Source organism: Archocentrus centrarchus, chromosome 7, assembly GCF_007364275.1.
Source record: "Archocentrus centrarchus isolate MPI-CPG fArcCen1 chromosome 7, fArcCen1, whole genome shotgun sequence".
In the NCBI taxonomy this organism is placed as follows: domain Eukaryota; kingdom Metazoa; phylum Chordata; class Actinopteri; order Cichliformes; family Cichlidae; genus Archocentrus; species Archocentrus centrarchus.
In genome coordinates this window covers 22934223-22948903 of record NC_044352.1, presented here as the reverse complement: position 1 = coordinate 22948903, position 14681 = coordinate 22934223, and the positions used below count along the sequence as shown (strand labels likewise).

The following is a 14681-nucleotide window of genomic DNA, read 5'->3' as shown; positions in this document are numbered from 1 at the left end:
CTCGTCACTGTTTCAAATGGCCCGCGGGTAAATAGCGCTCCCACCACTTATACTACAAATCCCACAATGCATTGCAACAGCTGCCGCACAGGCCATGATCCGTGCGTTAGATGACATTGATCAGTGGATAAAAACATTAGTCAGCACTTTTTGAGATTAAGCTAGCCTGCCCCCCCCCGCCCGCCCGCCCAAAAAAAATATAGCCAAATGAAAAGTGAAAAACGGATTTTTCAAAACAGGCAAGGCAAAGGACCTTATCGCTGACATCGGAGGTAAACCATCTGTATGGAATTATATTTAGTCACGCGAGAGCAAAAACACAATCCGCTCAAATAATTTAATTTCGCGGGCGCAGGAATGCATTCACATTCGCTCAATGAGTTTCCACGCGCGTAGAACTTAGTAGCCACGCGTACAAAGAAGCCAATGCGCAGGTGAGACTGTCTCCTGCGCACACGCTGCAGCAGTTTAACGCGCTTGCGCGTGACTGCACGCGCAACAAACGTCTACGTGAGCAAAGAAACTGACCTTTGACATCCGAGGCGGAGCCCAAAGGATTCACAAGCCCTCACATGATTGGTCACTTTTAAATCTATCACGCCCACATGGCGAGGGCCTTAACCTTGATTGACAGCAGTTGTTACAATACCGCCATAAGGTAATGAGCGTCACTGCTAGCAATATCACCTCAGCGAGAAAAAGAAGATTTAATGAAGTATATTTTATTTTGACTACAGGCCTCTATAACATTCACAAATGGTATTGGTTTCGAAGAAACAGTTGTGCAATGTTACCTAAAAACTGCCATCAATCAACGTTAAGGCCCTCGCCTTGTGGACGTGGTCGATTTAAAAGTGACCAATCATCAGCAACAGTTAGCAGCTTAACAAGCTCAAACTAGCAAACAACGAGGCAGAGTGTATAAAAATGACCGACTCCGAACTGATTCTGCGGTTCTGACATTGAGTGGCTCCAGAGGGACTTTGGCTTGTATGTCAACCTTTTTGACACACATTAGGCAAGCCGAGCTTTCAACCTGGCCAGGCATTCCCTCGACCACTTGCTTAAACACTTCTGCAACGTGGATTCACAAACGTTACCGGCTGGCTGACTGGAGGATTGGGTAAGATGACAGTTTGGTCATTCAGTGCATAGTTTTATACTTTTCATTTGGCTTCAAGTGGTCTATGGTTGTTTTGGGGAAATAAAAATCATCTCCCAACTTGTCCACGTAGCCTCTTACCTGATGAGATGGTGCAGTATGCCCGGGCAGACACCCACTACCTTTTTTATATCTATGACTGTGTGAGGGCACAGCTTCTGGATTTCGAGGTCAAGGGACAGCCAGGCTTGCTGCAGTGTGTCTGGAACAAGAGCAAAAGCCTTTCCATCAAGATGTGCACTTCATACACCATGAAGATTAAAGTGACACTTATAAATCTGCCTTAACCCTATATCGCCATTTTTATCATATTTGCTACGCAAGGTTATGTGACCTCTGTTTTATCAGTGTGATCAATATTTACCTCAAAAACCTATTGTATATTGTTTGAGACCTGTACTCTGCCCTCTAGTGGATCATCAATGTACTGCAGGCAGTGCAACAGCTTTTTCTTTGCCTTTTCAAAATGTCTGCTGACATGAGGTCGCCCACACATTTTTTTTTTTTCAGGAAAACCTTTGCTAATTTTGTAGAAGTTATAGTAAGAATAACGTCAGTATTGTTAGTAATTTAAAAAAAATACTTCCTGTGTTGAAGCAATGCATAATTACTTAAATATTTTTTAATATTACAGTTAACCATGTTAAAAATGTGTGTATCAAACTTGATGCTGCAGGTATATACAGTGCTCCAGTCCTGAACTGTCATGTGACATTTTAGTAATTTAATCTACAGCATTCCTGCCACAGTACAACAACACACTATTTTTGATGATTGATTTAAACTGGTTAATCGCTGAAATGCTATTTGAATATACATTTTGGGTATTTTCAAAGGGGTTCCTTTTAAATTATAATTATCTCTACGCTGTGCTGACCAGTTATTTATGTGTGTATTTTTAGATGTCAGAGAATTGAGGAAGAAGAGAAAAAGAAAGTACATTGAAAATGTCATCAATATGATAATAGGTGGCAATTCAAGTGACACAGAACAATTAGAAGATGAGGAAGAGGAGAAGGAAGAATGGACTCCTCCGGCCATGCATGATGATGATGGAAGTTCAGCTAGCAGTGATGAGGAAGGCTATCAGGATGAAAGTATAACTCAGACAAGCATGGCGGTTGAGGTCTCAAGAACTCTGGACACAATCAGTAATTAGTCAGTGAAGTGCAAGGCAAAAAGCAAAGAATGCAGATGGAGAAAAATGCAATATCACGCTCCATCTGTCGATTTCATTGCAAGTGTTGAGGAAGGCACAGAGCAAAGGTGTGACATGACACCATACATGTACCTCAAACAGTTTGTTACTGATGAAATGCTACGGGAAACTGCTGAACAAACAAACATGTACAATGTACAGAAGCAGGGCAAGTCAATAAACACAACTGCCAAAGAGACTGGGCAGGTTCGAGGCTGCATTGAACCTGTGGGAAACGTGAAACGCTGGGATCGCAAATCCAAAACTCGTGGTTCCCAGACCAGCCACTGTTGAAACATAAGTTCATGGGAGGTGTTGATCTCCTTGATATGCTGTCTGTACCTTACAAGTTCAGCTTCAGATCCCGAAGATGGTACATGTACATCTGGTGGCACACTGTTACTGTAGCAGTCATCAACTCTTGGAACCTCTACAGAAGAGATCAAAAAGGAAACAATGGCTCTGTGAAGATTTCAGGCTTTGGTTGGCACTTCTCTCACAAGCACAGGAAAGGTCAAAATCAGGTGTGGCAGGCCACTGGCCTCTCCAGAAGCAACACCCACACCACCCCGTAAAAGGCCAAGCTGCAGTGTCCCTCTTGATGTGAGAAAGGATGGCATTGATCGTTTTCCAACATGGGAAACCCGGCAGAGATGCAAGCACTGCACCAGCAATCACTTTTCACGTCTACTGTGCAAAGTGTAATGTACGTCTGTGCCTGAACAAGGACAGAAACTGTTTTTGTGCCTACCTACCATGAAGTGAAATAAATGGCTGCAAAAAGTTCAGTGTAAAAAAAAAAAAAAAAAAAAAAAAAAAAGTAGTAAACTGCCTAGAGTGTTCTAAACTTGTTAAATGTTAAAGGCAAAACAGTCTTTTGTTTCTTAAATTAACATTGTTGTGAACAAAATTTTACCAAAACAGCTCAATGTATCAGATTTGATACAAAAAAATATAAACAAAGCGATGTGGCAAAAAAAAAAGGATTTTGTTTAAAGGCCTAATAAGCATCAGTTCTAAAAAAAATTTAGAATTTTCTGACTGTTTTGATGGGTCAGGCTTTAAAGGGTTAATGGTACTTCATTTTACCTGGAAAATATAATTTACATAAAAAGTGATGCAGCAAAGTGGGGGGGGGGGGGGTTCCACTGCCCAAAATGTAGGCCATGACTATAAATTCCACTTCAAATAATGTACTTTATAAATAATTTTTTTTTTTTTGAGATGATCCTTTCTTTTCCATGTTCAGTATTTCATTTTTAATTATCATGTTGTGTTAGGACATAATCACCAGCTGGCTTATGGATGCATCTTATTCATGTAATTTTGAGGCATAAGTACTGTCTGTTGGTGGGAGGTGGAGTACACACTGGAGTACACCTAGTTAAACACATGCATGTTTAACTAGGTTTTACCTGAAAATACATTAAAAGTAGCAAATAAAGGTTGGCAAGCCTGAGATAAATACTGAACTAACAAAGTATACCCAAATAGGTGTTTTTGTCACTTTCCGACAAGCTTTCTTCTATTAACACTAACACCATATTTGGAGATTACTGTGAAGATCACAAGGTAATCTGATCATCACTGCATATCAAAGTGCAAGGCTTTGCCACAGAATTATTTCTGGTACGAGAGATTCTTTGTGATAAGTGAAAATAATAGTTGAAATCATGACAATAAAATAAACACTTTATTAGGTAAGTGCAAAACAATTAATATAAAACATCAATGTACAATTTATAGTTTAAATCAAGAGCTTAACAGTCAGTTCTTTTACTGTGGCCATCAAGGAATTCATCCCTGTGACTGAAATGACTGTAAATAGAGTGTGAAGTCTTTGAGTTTCAGAACAAAGCCAGTCTGACTTGACTGTAAATTTAGGAGACACAAAAGCATTCAAAACAACAAACCATTTCAGGCACTTTCAGAACTGGAGGCTACATTTTGAGACAATGAGTTGCTAAGTTCTTGTTGGAACCCTGGATAGATTTAATCAGCCGGTAATCTTTTGAAACTGAGCATAAACATAACAGGTTTAATGGGAACATAAACTTAAACCTCTGGTGCAAAGTCAATCTTTTGTAATGTGTATAAAATTGATCAAGCAAAAAAGAAACAAGGACACGCACATCCAAAATGAAGGCTGGGTGCTGCAACAAAAAAATTTGTAAAGAGAACAAAAGAGGGTCCGCACACCAGCAAAGCTCCTAAACCACGTTTTTAATCCAAACAAATCCTAATAGTAAGAAGTAACGTTTCGGGCCACAAATTGCCCTTCTTCAGATTTGTGGCCCGAAACGTTACTTCTTACCACCACCACCACCAGATGTCACACATCTGGTGGTGGTGTGCCAACGCCTTATCTAAACCATAGAACTTCAGTCCCTCATGAGTATTGGGATCAGCCGCACCACTGCCTGGCATGCAAGGTGATGGCACTAAAAGACAGAAAGGAAGTCCATCCATTCACTTCCACTTATCCTGTTCAGGGTCGCGGGGGGGGGGGCACTGGAGCCTATCCCAGCTGTCATAGGGTGAGAGGCAGGGTGCACCCTGTACAGGTCGCCAGCCTGTCACAGGGACAACACAGAAGGACAGACAACCATCCACACTCACATTCATACCTATGGGCAATTTAGAGTTTCCAGTTAACCTAACTCCAGTAAGCGCATGTCTTTAGACTGTGGGAGGAAATCGGAGTACCTGGAGGAAACCCACGCAGACACAGGGAGAAGATGCAAACTCCACAGAGAGAGAGGCCCAGGCCAAGGTGAAATTGAACCCAGGCCTTCCAGATGATATTCTAACTGTGAGGCAGCAGTGCTAACCACTGCACCACCGTGATACCCGGAAAGGAAGTAATAATTGAATTTATTCTGCATGAAGGCTGTCATGGTAATACCTGAGCTGGTAGCTCCACCCGGTGCTAAATGTGCCCGCATACTTCAGAAAGTTAATAGCTGCGCCCCTTTCCACCTGCCACAATTGGGTGTGATAATTCCATCATCCTTTCCTTTCTTTGAAAATAGAAACACATCAGTAACAAATATTTCTACAAACTTAAAATCATGACATGTAAAAAGTATACATCAGCGGAAATGTTTGAGTACCTCTTTTCATTTTTATTTCATTCGCTTTTCATTTCCCTATCAGTCACTTTCATTGGACATGACATCCTTCTTCATCTCTCCATGGCACAGAAAATGGTAGCACCATTTTGTCAGGATTTTGGGGCAGGACCCCTCCGTACCAAACTTGTGGCAAAAATCTCTCCACAAATTCTTAAGACAGACAGATGCCAACAGTTTATACAAAATGGTGTTAGACCATTTTCTTTTTGGTATTTTAATACGCAATAATGTTAAATTTCCAAGTAAACATTAGTGTTAGCCCAGGAATGGAGTAAATACCAGTAAGGAACTCTTTATGAAGTGCGCCTTGGTCAATTCCATGTTCTCCAATGAAAGAGACCCGGAGGAGATTCTTGGGGGACGCCTGTTTTTGCCTGGCCCACTGTTTAAGGCCCCTGTGAAACAGGTCCTCTCTTGTCACATTGATGTTGAATGTTTGGGATGTGTCCACTCTCCTCACAAATGACTTCAGGATGTCTGACAAGATACACAAACACATTAAGGCTGATTTATAAATGTCACTTTAATCTTCATGGTGTATGAAGTGCACACCTTGAGGGAAAGGCTTTTGTTCCAGACACTCTGCAGCAAGCCTGGCTGTCCTTGGTTGAAGTCCAGCAGCTGTGCCCTCACACAGTCATAGATATAAAGAAGGTAGTGAGTGTCTGTCCGGGCATACTGCACCATCTCATCAGGTAAGGGGCTACGTGGACAAATTGGGAGATGATTTTTATTTCCCCAAAACAACCATAGACCACTTGAAGCCAAATGAAAAGTATAAAACTATGCACTGAATGACCAAGCTGTCATCTTACCGAGTCCTCCAGTCAGCCAGCCGGTAACGTTTGTGAGTCCACATTGCAGAAGTGTCCAGTGAATGCCTGACCAGGTTGAGAGCCCGGCTTGCCTGATGTGTGTCAAAAAGGTTGACAACATACAAGCCAAAGTCCCTCTGGAGCCACTCAATGTCAGAATCGCAGAATCAGTTCAGATATGGTCATTTTTATACACTCTGCCTTGTTAGTTGCTAGTTTAAGCTTGTTAGCTGCTAACTGTTGCTGCACCCCGTCTTTCTCGCCCATCTGATTTCCGTCGGCGTTTATTATTTGAAATGGTGTTACAGCAGTTCTTGTCTCCTTTTCTTTGGCATAAACTTGTCACATTAACCAAGTAAGTTTATTTATATGGGGAAATTTCTATAGTTACTCTGGTTCAGCCAGGAGCGCCCTCGTTATGCGGCCTTCATGGTGGTGGTCCTCTGGAGTTATATTTAGGTCAAAAGTCACGTGCGAGCAAAAACATAGTCCGCTCAAATAATTTATTTTCGCGGGCGCAGAGATGCATTCCAGTGTTGCCAGATTTTGCGATAGAAACAAGCAACCAGCTCTATGAAAAAAAGCCCAACTGGCAACCCACAACACTGTGCAAAACTGAGGCCGCTTTTAAACAGTAGTATAGCTCGTCTTTGTTTTGTCTCATTGTGTTTTGGAGCAGTGAAACCCATGTTTCTCAGCCTCAGAAGAGAAGGGTGGGTGCACAGTTTTGTTTTTCTGTGCGTGTGCGCTTCTCTGTATTAGCATGTTGGATTAAATCAGCATGGTGAGCGCATATTTCACACTTGCAAAATCTGCAGAATGCCTTTAATACGTCTCCCATCAGGACCGCAGCGACTTTCTGAGGTGTATGCGGACACAATTTTACCCTGCGCGCGCACACACACACACACACACACACACACACACCCTCTCAAGGTTTACTGTGTTCATGCGTGCAGATCTCACTTATTCATGGACTTATAAAATGCAAGACTTCTTTTACAGGCTTTTAATTTCCATCAATCACAAAAAAATGTGTGTGTATGGGGGTGTGACAGGAGGAGGGGAGGTGAAGGAGCACAGGGGCGTCTAATCAGCGCCGTGCCTCTGTTATTGATCATATCATATGCACAGGTTTTAAATACAGAAAATGCCAACTAGAGGCGCCACTATGCATTGCATATAGTGCATACCCACTTTTTGCACCACTGTCTCCCATCTGAGCTCAGATTCATTTTTTAAGTGCGCTCTCTTTCTCCCACTCTTTATTATATATTTTTTCTATATTTTCCCCACTTACTGGGGCTCATTCTTATGCTGCCTCCTCACTGTGGGATGTTATGAGTGTTTGTTTGGGTGTGCGCCCGGTCAACCTGTGTGGGAGCGATAAACAGGAAACGGGGGCTTGGAAGGGACAAACTACCTACCACTCGTCTTTTGCTTTCTTATGGGCCACCGGGAGATAATCGAGGAGTATCACTCGGAAAGAAAGTCAAGACCAAATAAGCAACTTCACGTTTAAAAACAAGCCCAAAAAACCGCAACCCGCGACTCACGAGATTTGCAAGCGACTTTAGAAAAAGCAAGCCCAATGTCGCTTACAATAAGCGGACTTGGCAACACTGATGCATTCACATTCGCTCAATGAATTTCCGCGCGTACAAAGAAGGCAGTGCGCACAAAAGACTGTTCCACTGCCTGCAGTACATTGATAATCCACCAGAGGGCAGAGTACAGGTCTCAAACGATATACAACAGGTTTTTGAGGTAAATATTGATCACATTGGTCTCTGGAGCTTGAAAAAGGCGACTGGACTTCTTTTTGGTGTCGTTTACACGAGACCGTTTTCATTTTGAAACAGTGTCGTTTTGATGCGTTTCGGCCTTGCGTTTACACGACAACTGTGTCGTTTTGATGCGTTTCGCCCTTCTGTTTACACGACAACAGAGTGAAAACGATGTGTTTCGGAAACGGGGTCCAGAGTGCAGCGTTTCAGAAACGCACCGGCTTGCATTTTCGTGTAAACACTTGAAACCGGGGTGATTTGAAAACGGGTGACTCGCACATGCGCACTATGGTTGCAACGGCCACAGTTTTTTGCGCACACGCAAATTGATAAACAGTACTCGCGGATTCACGAGTGCTTCTTATGCTTTTCTTGTGTTTTTACCGTTTTGTAATTCAGCGTTGTGTGCACCAGCGATCCAACCTCATCGTCAGTCCACACAAAACCTCTCACATTGGCCGTTTTGTAAATAATGAACAATTTGCCGCACTACCTACTGTGTCACTCCACGCATGCGCGTCTTGCATAAACAAACTTTGCAAAGAGAAAACCAACGCTAACTTGTGGCCTGGCATGGGAACTACATCGTTTTCATCGTTTCACATGTCATCGTGTAAACGCGGATCGTTTCTGAAACGCCATCGTGTAAACGAAAGGCTGAAACGCATCAAAACGACACCGTTTCCAGTGAAAACGGCTTCGTGTAAACGGCACCTTTGTTTCTTGAAGACGTTTCACCTCTCATCCGAAAGGCTTCTTCAGTTCTCAACCAAATGGTGGAGAGACCCAGGTATTTAAACCCCTGTGGGCGTAGTCCCCTGGAGGTGGTTATGACCCTCTATTGATCATGTGCGTGAACACATGTGCCCAGGTGTGAAGGGGGCGTGGGTCATATTTAATCAGTGGTTTCAGTTGAAACCAATTTAGGACTCCGCTCCATTGTTTCCTGTGGCCTATTGAGGTCACTGGAACAAAGGTGTGAATGGGGGCTGAGACATCTGGGAAGGGAGCTCAGGACAGCACTGTAAGCGGGGGAAAGTTGGTGACGTAATCCACCTCCTCTGTTCAATGATGGTTGTTCACAGTGGACATAGATGGCTTCTTTCACTCCTCTTTCAAACCATCTGTTTTCCCTGTCCAAAATGTGAACATTGGCATCCTCAAAAGAGTGCCCTTTTTCCTTCAGATGCAGATGTACTGCTGAATCTTGTCCTGTCGAGGTGGCTCTTCTATGTTGTGCCATTCGTTTGTGAAGAGGCTGTTTGGTTTCACCAATGTAGAGGTCCGAGCACTCTTCACTGCACTGAACAGCATACACTACATCGCTGATCTTGTGTTTGGCGGGTTTGTCCTTGGGATGAACCAGTTTTTGTCTTAGGGTGTGACTTGGTTTGAAGTATACTGGGATGTCATGCTTGGAGAAAATTCTTCTGAGTTTCTCTGACAAGCCTGACACATATGGGATGACAATGTTGTTCCTCTTGTCCTTCCTATTCTCTGTAGTTTGTGTTTGGCCTTCATTCCTGTGCATCTTAGCTGATTTGATGAAGGCCCAGTTGGGGTAACCGCATGTTTTGAGGGCTTTCTTAATGTGTGTGTGTTCCTTATGCTTCCCTTCTGCCTTAGAGGGAACACTTTCCGCACGGTGTTGTAGGGTCCTGATCACCCCAAGTTTGTGTTCCAGAGGGTGGTGGGAGTCAAAGAGGAGATACTGGTCTGTGTGTGTGGGCTTCCGGTAAACTTCAATGTTGAGGCTTCCATCTTCCTCGATAAGCACCGCACAGTCCAGGAATGGTAACTTGTTATCTCTGGTGTCCTCCCTGGTAAAACGTATGTATTTATCCACTGAGTTAATGTGACGAGTGAAGGCTTCTACTTCTTGGGTTTTGATTTTGACCCAGGTGTCATCTACATATCTGTACCAGTGGCTAGGTCCCATCCCTTTGAAAGAACCAAGAGCTTTACTTTCCACTTCCTCCATGTAAAGGTTGGCTACAATGGGAGACACTGGGGAGCCCATGGCACATCCATGCTTCTGTCTGTAGAATCCATCATTGTATTTAAAATATGTTGTGGTAAGGCAGAGATCTAAAAGTGCACAAATCTGATCTGGGGTGAAGCTGGTTCTGTTCAGTAAGGAATCGTCTTCCTGTAGTCGTCTTCTGACGGTCTCCACTGCCTCAGTTGTGGGTATGCAAGTGAAAAGTGAAACCACATCAAAGGACACCATGGTTTCATCTGGATCCAGTACAAGATTCTGGACCTTGTTAGTAAAATCTGTAGAGTTTTCAATGTGGTGGGGTGTGATGCCAACAAGCGGTGATAAGATGGTGGCGAGGTGTTTGGAAATGTTGTAGGTGACCGAGTTTATACTGCTGATAATGGGTCGAAGTGGGACTCCTTCTTTGTGGATCTTTGGGAGTCCATAAATGCATGGAGTGGTTTCTCCAGGGTACAGGCGGTAGTAAGTGGGGCGGTCAATGGCTTTTTCCTTTTCAAGTTGTTGCAGGCAGCAAACAACTTTTTTCTTGTAGTTGCTTGTGGGATCACGTCTCAAGACCTTATAAGTATTGTTGTCACTGAGGAGTGTAGTAATTTTGTTGTGGTAATTTGATGAATTCAGCACAACTGTGCACCTCCCCTTGTCGGCTGGCAGTATGGTGATGTTTTGATCCTTGCTTAGGGCTGTGATGGCCTTCTTCTCCTGAATGGTGAGGTTGGATGGAGGAAGCCTTGCACTGGAGAGAGTGGCTGAAACTTTCATCCTGATCTGTTCTGCTTCAGGATGAGAAAGTTTGTTATTTCTTATAGCGGTTTCTGTTGCTGTGATGAGGTCTACTATAGGAAGCTGTTGTGGGGCTATGGCAAAGTTGAGTCCTTTGGCTAGCACATTTTTTTTCTGGTTTGGTGAGGACCCTGTCTGATAGGTTCTTCACCCACTTTCCTTGGTTTCCATTGCTTATCGTGTCGTCCTGTTTGTTAACAGATGAATGGTATGCCTTGGTTTGCAGAGTTTGAAATTTACGTAGTTGTCTTTCCTTGCCTTTGATGTGTTGTGCGAGCTGGGCTTTGTCCACAAATGTAGAAACTTCTTCTGCGATGGTGTGAGGTAAGAGTGATGAGAGTTTCTGCTGAGTCTGGTGGATTTTGTTCTGGAGTGCATCTATGGTGAAATGGACCTGTCTTATCCTTTCACTCAAAAGGTGGTTCTGTGCTCTCCATAGAATTTGGTCAGCTCTATGTCCTTTTACTGTGGACCCAAGGTGCAAACTCTTGGGAACCAGTCTGGACTGTCTGCATCTCAAGTTGAAACGAAGGTGGTTCCTGTAGTCCGCTAGCTTTCTTGAGTCCCTTTCATACTCCCGCACCAATTGAAGGTGCAAGGCAATATGTCTGTGTAGATTCTCAGTCATCCAGGTCATAGTAGTCTCTGGAGCTTGAAAAAGGCGACTGGACTTCTTTTTGTTTCTTGATGTTCACGCACATGATCAATAGAGGGTCATAACCACCTCCAGGGGACTACGCCCACAGGGGTTTAAATACCTGGGTCTCTCCACCATTTGGTTGAGAACTGAAGAAGCCTTTCGGATGAGAGGTGAAACGTCTTCAAGAAACAAAAAGAAGTCCAGTCGCCTTTTTCAAGCTCCAGAGACTACTATGACCTGGATGACTGAGAATCTACACAGACATTGATCACATTGATAAAATAGAGGTCACAGAATCTTCTGTAGCAAACTTTAATGGTGTATGAAGTGCACGCCGAAATGTATGGAATTATATTTAGGTCAAAAGTCACGCGCGAGAAAAAAACAATACCGTGCAAATAATTTAATTTCACGGGCGCAGGAATGCATTCACATTTGCTCAATGAATTTCCGCGTGCGTAGAACTCAGCAGTCACGCGCACAAAGAAGCCACCTTGCACGCGAGACAGTCTGCTGTTAGTACGCTGCAGCAGTTTCACATAATTGGTCACTTTTAAATCGATCACACTCATAGGGTGAGGGCTTTGACCTTGATTGACAGCAGTTGTTACAGGAAGACGAAGTTGGAATACCGCCACAAGGTAATGAATGTTCACTGCTATGGAGAGCCGTTTCATTCAAAATTAAGTAAATGAATAAATAAATAAACACTGCTATTCATAAATTATTGATAAATATTCCAGGAAATAAAGAAATATCCCCGTGAAATAAAACAAAAGATTTTTAAAAGATTTTTAAATGTATTTATATTTATTTCATAATGGAGTTCTATTTTGTGACATTTTTATTTTGTAAAGCTACTTTACATATTTCAGTGACTTTTATTTTTTAACCGCTTTTCATTTGAAGCTCTTTTCTCAGACTGACCCAAACACAGCTAAAATAACAAAGGAGTGGCTTCAGAACAACTCTGTGACCGTTCTTGACTGGCCCAGCCAGAGCCCTGACCTAAACCCAATTGAGCATGTCTGGAGAGACCTGAAAATGGCTGTCCACCAATATTCACCATCCAACCTGACGGACCTGGAGAGGATCTGCAAGGAAGAATGGCAGAGGATCCCCAAATCCAGGTGGGAAAAACTTGTTGCATCATTCTCAAGAAAACTCATGGCTGTACTACCTCAAAAGGGGTCTTCTACTCAATACTGAGCAAAGGGTCTGAATACTTATGACCATGTGATATTTCAGTTTTTCTTTTTAAACAAATTTGCAGAAATTTCTACATTTCTGTTTTTTTCTGTCAAAATGGGGTGCTGAGGGTACATTAATGAGAAATAAAATGAACTTTGATTTTAGCAAATGGCTGTAATGAAACAAAGAGTGAAAAATTTAAAGGGGTCTGAATACTTTCTGCACCCATTGTACTAATCAGAAGGTTGGTGATTTGATTCCTGCTGTAGTTTGCATTTCAAAATATCTTTCGGCAAGCTATTGAACCCCAAGTTGCTCCAGATGTATTCATTGGATTGGATAGAAAGAACTATGTTGTAGAAAAAAAGATGCTTGTACGACTGTGTTTCCTAATGAGTGAATGCAAACATGTATAAAGCGCTTTCAATGCCCGAGTAGAAAAGTGCTATACAAGAACTAGTTCATTTACCATTTAGTACAGTTTAGTATTACGTATCAGAGCATGGCATAATTACATCTATTTCTGAAATGCTGCCATTATGAATAACACATTGCTGTGGTTGATGTTATTGCTCTGCTAAATGTTGGTGAATCAAACCTGCCTGCTCTAAATCTACAGATTACTGACAGTCTTTGTGAGAAATATCCAAAAAAGCCATGGGTACAACATTTTTTTAAATGCTTTTTCTCATTGTTTTCATCATTCAAAGCAAACCAGTCACGCTGGTTTTTGTCACGGCTGGTGCAGGCAAGGCAGGGACGTCAGTGCAGGACACGGCGAGAGCAGATTTGGTACGTAGATTTTATTGATGACACTTTTACACAAACAGGCTGGTGAGGAGCCAGCTACACAAAGTACTCAAAACATTAAACACGAAACTTGAAAACCCGAAACAAAACACACAGCAGATGTCAACCTAGATGTAAAACTGACGAGAACCCGAACAAAGAACAACACTGAGATTTAAAGACACAAAGGGAACGAGGGGTGAGAGTTCACAGCGGGGCAAAACAGGTGAAATTAATGAACTTAATACAGGAAGCAAAACTGAACACAACACACATGGCGCACGAGACCACCAAAATAAGACAGGAAGTGACCAACATAACAGACCCAGATCTAACACAGAAAACTTGACAAAAGGGATCAGACATTCACAAAGAAACGACAGGAAGGGAAACTAAACCCGAACAACAAACTGAGAAAACTAAACTATAAGAAACACTAAAAGACACAAACCAAGAAAAACAAAACAGAGCTATACAAAAGAAACACAACACTGGGCCATTGGTCCAGGACCATGACAGTTTTAACTTAAAAAAAAATTATGCTTTTTTTGGGGGGGGTCTTCCTTTTTTGGGGGTTAAAATGTCTTTATCCTTTTCATAGGTTGCGTGTCCATTGCACAATCAACTGTTTACAAGGGAGGATATACACATACAGTGTCAGCCCATGAAGGTGTTGAATAGTTCTTTGTCAACACCTTCATGGGCTGATTTTACCTTTTAAATTTTACCGTAGTTAGTTTGTTGTGCTTTTGGACAGCTGATGAATCGGTTTTAAAGATATATATTTGTGTGTGTGTGTGTGTGTTTCTTTTTTGTTTGAAATTGAATTTTCTGGTCACGTAAGTGCAGGGGTGGGCTGGGGTTTAAATTCAGCCCGGGAGTTTGGTTTGGAGAGGCCTTTTATCCGATTGTACAACAGACAAACCATAATTTTAAAACAAGAGAACTTTATTTGCAGTATAAAAACACTGTATTTATTCAGCAACATTAAAACAACTGTGTGTGCATGTAGCAGCAAAGGGGGGGGGGGGTAAAAAAAAAATTCTGATCACCAGCCGGTTCGGCCTGGAAACGACCGGCCGTTTGGGAAACCTCCTGAATCTCCCGTTGGCCACCAAGCCCCTGCATAAGTGGGAATAAGTGGGGAAGACAGAGGATACTGAAGACACAAATGAGAACT

At 42.5% G+C, this 14681-nt stretch overlaps 1 long non-coding RNA gene across 1 annotated transcript; it reads right to left on the bottom strand.

The window, feature by feature from the left end:
- Window positions 1-5216: 5216 nt before the first annotated feature.
- Window positions 5217-6744, bottom strand: LOC115783790 (uncharacterized). The gene is made up of 3 exons (XR_004020239.1): window positions 6310-6744; window positions 6047-6197; window positions 5217-5971 (listed from the first exon to the last, which is right to left on the bottom strand). It is a non-coding gene; the product is annotated as an uncharacterized LOC115783790 (long non-coding RNA).
- Between the last annotated feature and the right edge of the window lie 7937 nt (window positions 6745-14681).